The sequence below is a fragment of the Camelus ferus genome, chromosome 11 (genome assembly GCF_009834535.1).
Source record: "Camelus ferus isolate YT-003-E chromosome 11, BCGSAC_Cfer_1.0, whole genome shotgun sequence".
Lineage (NCBI taxonomy): Eukaryota > Metazoa > Chordata > Mammalia > Artiodactyla > Camelidae > Camelus > Camelus ferus.
The window spans coordinates 61,525,607-61,533,428 of NC_045706.1; the positions used below are offsets into that span (position 1 = coordinate 61,525,607).

The 7,822-nt window shown below is 42.6% G+C and overlaps 1 long non-coding RNA gene across 1 annotated transcript; it reads right to left on the minus strand.

The window, feature by feature from the left end:
- Window positions 1-539: 539 nt before the first annotated feature.
- LOC116667363 lies at window positions 540-7,613 on the minus strand. Its single transcript, XR_004324250.1, has 3 exons — window positions 7,210-7,613; window positions 3,688-3,791; window positions 540-2,559 (listed from the first exon to the last, which is right to left on the minus strand). It is a non-coding gene; the product is annotated as an uncharacterized LOC116667363 (long non-coding RNA).
- Between the last annotated feature and the right edge of the window lie 209 nt (window positions 7,614-7,822).

Sequence of the window (7,822 nt, forward strand, 5' to 3'; positions counted from 1 at the left end):
AGTCAGAGGCAAGCCAATTGCCCTGCTGTGGGATTATAATTATACGTGCTCTTGTTTCCCCCTTTTAAATTTCACGAACAGAGAGGAGCACTCGAAGCCATTAGACTTTCTCTAGAAACATTGGAGTAAAAATAAAAGGGCCATGGGCAAAGCCCTCATCGTCCATTCCAGAGGGTGACGGCATTCCGAACGCCCCTGCAAAGGCACTGCCTTTCCCAAGGCTTCTCTGTAAGTGGCTGATGCCACCAGAGGCTGACAGGAGGCTGTGTGTTTGAAAGGAGGTACATCCAGCCTGAGGCTGGGAGCCTGAACTTCAGGTGGTCCCCTGCCTCCAAGACACGCTCTTGTAGCCTCCTTGGATGTCTCCGTCTTTGGCACCTGATCTATGAAGGGAAAATTCCCTCTGGTTCTACCTGGGAATTGTGCTGTTTCTTTCTTCTCTGAGCCCCATCCTGAAGTGTTGCAGCAAAGTGTGTTACAGCTCAGTGGTGACGGCAACCTGGATCCAGGTGAAAGACCACGCAGCACTCACAGGGTTGGAGAACTCAGGTGTATTACACCAGCGGACCCAGAGGAGTTAACACTCCAAGCGCTGGACCTGGTCTGTAGGTTTACATAGGCTTTTATAGGCTGCCAGTCTACACTTTGCCACATCATATGCAAATAAGATGTAACAGAGTTGACTAATTAAGAATGAACTTTGTAGAAATGGACCAACCAGGAGTGAGCTCCATGCAAATGAGGTACTACAAATGGACCAATCAGAAGTTAGCTCAGGGAATCAATAGAATCTTAGGGGTAAGTTCCGCTTTCCTAGAATCAAGCCTTTTCAAAGGCAAATAGTGAGATATGCCACCGGGCCAGGGAACCGAATGGTTCTGGCAGGAGTGTAGTGGCCCTGCCTAGGGGTCCTGCCATCTTTTTCATGGGGCTTCCCACCTCAGAAGGACACGTGGGTCACCTGGACAAATAGGCAGAGCCCTAAATAAGAGCTCGTTCAGGCTGCCAGCCAAGGCATGGTGTCCACCCTGCCCCTCCAAACCACTGAGACTCTGGGGCCCTGATACAAGAAACATGGTGACCCCTTTGAGAAAAGAGCTAGAGATCACTAGACGCTGGAGGCAGAAGACAGCAGCTGTAGACTGTAGGTAGAGAATGTTGGAGCCTGGGCAGCTGGGGTCCTCACCACCTCCGTTTGGAACAACAGGCAAAGGATCAGGGTGCCTGCAGGAAGGGAAGCTGCAGGTGCAGGCAGACCCTGAACTGGGGGCAGGAGAGGCCAGAGCGAGGCAGCTGGGCTCCAGGGCTCTTTGCTTTTAAAAGCCTGCTCTGCAGGCAGGGGAGCGGGGCCAGGGCAGGAGAGTCCTGGTGATGCTGGAGCCTTCCCCCTCCTCCCTGTTGCTGGAGTCCGGGACCTCTGTGGATCAGCACAGAAGGGGTCCTCAAAAAGGTGGTTATTACAGCCCCTGGGTGTAGCCCAAACCTGGCTGCTCCTAGACAGCAAAAAATGACCTCTTTCCAGATTGCCCATCTCGGCTCCCCAAACGATCTCAGGTAGACCCTCTGTGTTTGACTCTCTTCTGCCCAAGGAATTCCCTAAGCCAAGGAAGCTCATCTCCAGCCACGACCTAGTGTCTGGGACCTTGCCAGCCCTTCCTTGGCCTCTCATCTCTCTGGCCCTCCATCAAACTAATGGCTTTGGCTAATAACTCTGTCTGCACCTGACATGAAGGTACTCAAGGAGCAGTAGCTATCACTTTATTATTATTTTATAATAGGTATGGAAGAAATGCATGGGGCATGGATAATACATGACGTGGAAACTCAGAGGGCAAACAGATTACCGAGAGCAGAGGAGGCTCACAGAGAAGCTGATGGGAGCCGAGAGGCAGGGGGCCATTCCAGGCCAGCGATGGGGAAGTGTGCTATGATTTTGAGAAACACCGTGTGGACTCTGTGGCTCTAGTGAGAGGCTTTTGTTGGCAGAATGGAGTAGGGGAGGGAGTGGAGGAAGGGAAGGAGGATGGGGAGGGAATGAAGGCACTAAGGCTGGACTCAAATTCAAGAGAGGACCACACGTGTTAGGCTAAGCTATTTAGATTTTGTCCCACCCTCCATAAGGGACTGCCGGGAATCTTTACATCTGGGAATGACAGACGTACCATGGCATTGTGCAAGGCCAGTCTGGAATCTCACAACAGAGATTGGAGGGAGAGAGAGAGAGGCAGTGGTGGGTACTGGGGGCTTCAGTGAGGAAATACTGTCAGCCTCTGGGGAGGAAGGGAGGAAAAAGAAAAAAGTAGTCAGAGGATCCAGGTTCTGCCACTGGTAAAAGGGCAGACAGGTTTGTATCAGGAGATGTGGCCTCCAGGTGGCCTCAGACTGCAGCAGCCCGTCAGTTCCCTGGCAGACACCATCTTCCAAGGGCTGGTACTCACTCCAGTGACACCTGCCAGTCCGGACACAGCATCATGCTCCAGGGAGAGTCATCCTTTCAAGGACCTGCTATGCATGTCTTTTTGGACAAGTGTTGTTGCTGCCCTGCAAGGTTCTGCCCTTCTTTAATTTTTGGAAATTTAAAAAAAAAACAGAAAAATACAAAGGAAAAGAAAAAAATAGTGACCCATATTTTAGACCCATAAAATTAAACATTGTGACTATTTAGGTATATACTTTCTCTATCTTTTTCTGTGCTTATATACTTTTTTTAATTGCACAAGTTGTACATATATGTATATTACAAATGTATATATATTTTTACCAATGTTAAAACAAGTTAGGTAAATTTAAGATCCTTTACCCTCCCCTCAACTTAGTGGCTACCTTTATTATGAGTTTCATATCACCTTCAACTCATGTCTCATAGTCTTACATACATAGGTACATATCTATCCATAAAAAATAAATAATGTCATTTGGTATGTTTCTATTTTGAAAACTGGCATAAAAAATGCAGTTTTCTGTACCTTGATTTTTTTCACTCAACATTAAGGTTTTGAGATTTAGCCCTGCTGATTCAGATAGCTCAAATCTTGTTCGTGTGTTTGCATGGTTTACCTCCAATTTTTCTCTTCCCCCATTCATATTTAGGTTGTCATGATTTGTTGTTATTGCAAACATTGCTACAGTGAATATCCTTGCAATCCTCTCCTGGTTTCTACCTTTAAACTGGCAAACCAAATCACTTCTGTCTTAAGGTTACAAAAGCTATTACCCTGAGAAAGATAATTTCTTGGAGCTAACACCAATGTAGGATTGTTGAGTGATAGGGTGTGTGCATTTTAATTCCCTTCTTCCCTATGAAGGGATTTAACTGGCCACACACATTCCCAAAATAAACCCCTCAGCCTTTGGAAACTTCAGTGTGCTCTCAAGAGGCATGGTAACGAGGCTATCTGGGAAATGAGATTAAAAATCCTTCATGTGGATAATACCATTTGGCTTCAGCTTACTACTGATACTGATATACACTTTCATTCTTATGTATTTATATTTTTAATTACAAGTGTATTGTAATATTATATAAAGTGAGGGGCAGAGATTAAAGGGCCATTCATGTGAGATTAGAAAAATCACAGTTTTGCCACCTCAAGACAATGAATCTAGACAATATTCATCAATGGCTGAAGGTCCATCTGGTGAAAAGTTGGCAGGGACTTCGTAATAACGGAAGCTGACATCACCTACCAGTGGGGACTGAGCAGTCATCACTCAGAGTGGTTCCCCCAGACACCATGCTCCTTATGATACGATGCAATGGGAAGAACACAGCGCCATCAAGCAAGGGTTCCCTTCAAAACAAAACAAAACTGAACCTGAACATGAGCAAGTATCTGGGTCGAACTGCTGGTTAAAGGAAATCTGGGCGCTAGAGAAGTATGTTCAGTGACACTTTTAGGACAAAATCAGCCAAAACCAGAATGTGAAAGATTCACAGGAGAGATGATCAGTTCTTCCACAAATAAATGACATGAAAAAGGGGTACTATTATGAATTACTAGATAATAATAAACAGCTGTAAGAGACTTACCATCAAATGAAAAGTGTGAAAGTTGGATCCTGATTAGAACAAGTTAACTGTAAAAAGACATTTTATTAAAAAGTCAGGGAAAACTGGACGCAGATGGGGTATTAGATAGTGTTACATTATTGTTGGTAACCAAGATGATGGTAATGACTAAGTCCAAATCTCCCCTCATTATCTACAGAAAAAAGGAAAGAAGGAAGGAAAGAAGGAAGGAAGGAAGGAAGGGAAGGAGGGAAGGAGGAGGGAAGATAAAACTGCACAAAACTCAAACTCTCCACATAATTAGAGGACAGAAAATGTCCAAACTTCAAATCACTTGATTGAACAAATAAACAAATATATTATGGATAATGATAGCTAAGTCGATTATTAAAGACAGGAGTTACAACCATGTAAAGTGAAAAGCCTAAATGAAATCTGTGGTGTTGGATTGGAATTAGAGGCATCAATGTAAACTTTTGTAAATTTTATGTATACGTGTGTCAGTGTAACATCTAGGTAGATATATAGACTAATGTGTGTGGGGAGGTGTATGGGTGGATGTGGGAATGTATATGTACATATATTTCCTAACATAGTCTACTGGGAGCACCAAGAGGCAATGATACACCCCTCAAAATTGAGCACACCTAGCACCCAAATCTTGGAGCCTAAATACCATCCCTAATAAAAGAAGCCAGCTCTCCTTGACAAAACAGCTGATTCCAGGGCTGGAGTATGGAAAGCGCAAGATGAAACTGGAACATCCTATTGTGCCTGAAAGTTAGAAGGACTCAAAATATTATGGAGGTATGTCAAACGGACACAGAATTCAGCATGCAGGGCTCGCAGTGGCCAAATCTGGGACAACTAGAACACCAAAATAAATAATGGCATAATGGAAAAGAACTCATTGAACAAATTAAGAATCTATGAGTTCATGCTAATATCAACGAATCAATCAATAGGAAGAAAAAGCTCTTCCTTACCACAGAAAGCCAACTAATAAATGTAGAAGAAATTTTGAAATGCGAAAAGTCGTCTCTTGGCAATCGTTGCACAGGTCACGTGTCCGTGATCGTATGTTAATTTCCTGGTTGTAATCATCGGACTCCAGTTATGCATAAGAATGTCTTTGTTTTTAGGAAATACATTCTGTGGTATTTAGGGATAAAGTGCTTCACATCTGCAACTTATTCTCAAATGGTGCTCTAGACCAAATGTTTGTACCCCCCCCCCCCAAATCATACACTGAGACCTTATCCCCATTGTGGTGGTATTTGGAGGTGGGCATTTGGAGATGATTATGTCACAAGGGTGGAACCCTCATGAATGAGATCAGTGTTTACAAAAGAGACCCCAGAGAGCTCCCTCACCCTTTCCACCATGTGAGGACACAGCAAAGGATATGTCATTCTCTGAACCAAGAAGTGCACTCTCATCAGACACCGAATTTGCCAGCACCTTGTTCTTGGACTTCCCAGCCTCCAGAACTATGATAAATAATTGTTGTTTAAGCCACCCGGTATAGTATTCTTGTTGGAGCAGCTGGAACAAACTAAGAAAATGGCTTTAAAAAATAATAGTATGTGTGTGTTTATGTGGAGGGGAAGATGACTAGAACAAACGGGATATATCATTAACATTTGGAGACTGTAAAATAAGAATATGCAGAAATTCTTTCTATCATTCTTACAATCTTCCTTAAAGTTTATAATTGTGCCAAATGTTTTAAAAAGACACACACACAAAAGAAATTATTTACTTTGCTGGTTGTGATGATGGCACGTGGGTGATGCATTTTTAGAAAATCGTTGCCTATTAGAAATTTTAAAATATCTATAAAGCCAATATTGAAAAAAATTAGTAATTGTGTAATCTATGTGATGGATTTATGAGAGTTTATTACCTTCTCCCCCTCCATGTATGTTTGAAATTTTCTGTAATAAAAAGCTCTTAAATTTGTTAATTCCATATCACTTCAAAGACTGGAAAAGAATCGATTTTTGCGTATTCCCTGCTAGTCTTTGGAGTGATACGTGTATTTTGTTGTATGTGCCATTTAAATCCTGCTTATTTTGCTTTTCACGTTCTTCGTAACTGGTTTTTTGATGGCTGCATATTAGTTTATCAATCAGATAATAGGCTATGTCATCTTGCTAATGTTGAGCTTCTAGTTTGCTTATACAGTGCACTCAAATATATAAGGTGTTTCCCCTGTTTGGATTATTTTCTTAGGAAAGATTTCCAAAAGTGAGAATTTTGGATCATAGACACGATCATGTTTATGAATCTTAAAGCATTTTGCCTGATTGTTTTCCAAAGAGTAGTACCAATTTACACCATATGAGACTAACCATTGGGAGTTAGCATTAATTTTTTAACTGGTGCTAGGGTTGTTGTGTTCGTTGCATCTTCCTGATTTCCCTTTTGTGAGCTGTTCTGTCTCCATGCCTCTGCTGGGGTCTTAATGTTCTTCAAAATTTACATGAGCTCATTGAGTAACAAAGATATTATCTTTCATATCATGTTTGCCTCAAATGTTTTTTTCCTGAAATCTCACTTTAAATGGAAGGAGAATGTGCAGCAATGCCTCTGTAACCAGACAGCCATTACACCTGCCACCTGCCACATTCTAAGAAGAGTCCCATGTCCTGGTGAGGCAATCCGTTGTTTAGGGAACAAAATATTTATATTTATTTAAAACATAAACTATTATGAAAGGACTGTCTCTTGAGATAATTTTCCAAAGACTACAAAAGAGACCAAAGGTCCTGGCTAGGTCTTCATGATCAAAATAACTAGCTTTAAAAATGGCTGATGTGTCTTTGGACTGTTTTCTTAGCAACCAAGTCAACAGTCCCATGACTAGAAAAATAGGACGTCACAGCAGCCAAATAAAATGAATCCATAGAAAAAGTGTGATATAACTTCTACTTCTGCAGGGGGTAAAATGTAGATCTATTTCTCCAGGAACAGATTTCTCAATAAATTAACCTGAAACTATGATAGAAAGCAGTGCCAGGGTGTGACACCCACACTGTCCCAATAATTAGACCCAATGTTAGATCACATTGCCATTCATTAGGGGACCCTCCCTCCCCTGGCACCTAGGTCCCCCACTCCAAAGGCCATCTGCCTCAGTCTTGCCTCTCCTTCCATTTCTCATCTCTCCAATACTCACTAAGCAATCATGTACTAACCTGTGACAAAGTTAGTGCTGATGGAGAAAGCAGAGTTTCCATCTGATGGGGTTTTGTGATGAGCAGATGAGGGAGGCTTGTAAATCAAACAACTTCCTTACTAACCTCAGGGTGTTCCAGAGTCAGAGTCAGACGCCTGCCATTTGGATCGCGGTGTCAGTTCTGGTCAGAGTCAGCTGAACATTATACTAAGAGTTTCCTGGGCACCCAGAATTGGGCTGGGCATCACTTTCTGCTAGTTACTTCTGTTGGCTGCCCCAGATACAGCTTCTGTGTTCACCCTTCACCAGCCACAAGGAAACATTCAGCAATTTATTGCTTTCATCATAAAGAATCTGTCCACATCAAAAAAATTTTCTGTAAGTCGCGTCTCTTTTCCAAAGTGTCACATTTCAGCTACTAGTCTGGACATCTCTCTCTCTCTCTCTCCCTTTCTCTCTCTGTGTCATCTTATCCCTTCAACCCTCCCAGAGGTCAGCAAACTACAGCCACCTGCTTTATTGGAACAGCCCACCCATTTAGCTTTCATCTAGGACTCACTTTTGCGTTCTAATGACAGAGTTGAGTAGCCAGGACAGACTGAATGGACCACAAAACCTAAAATATTTACTAT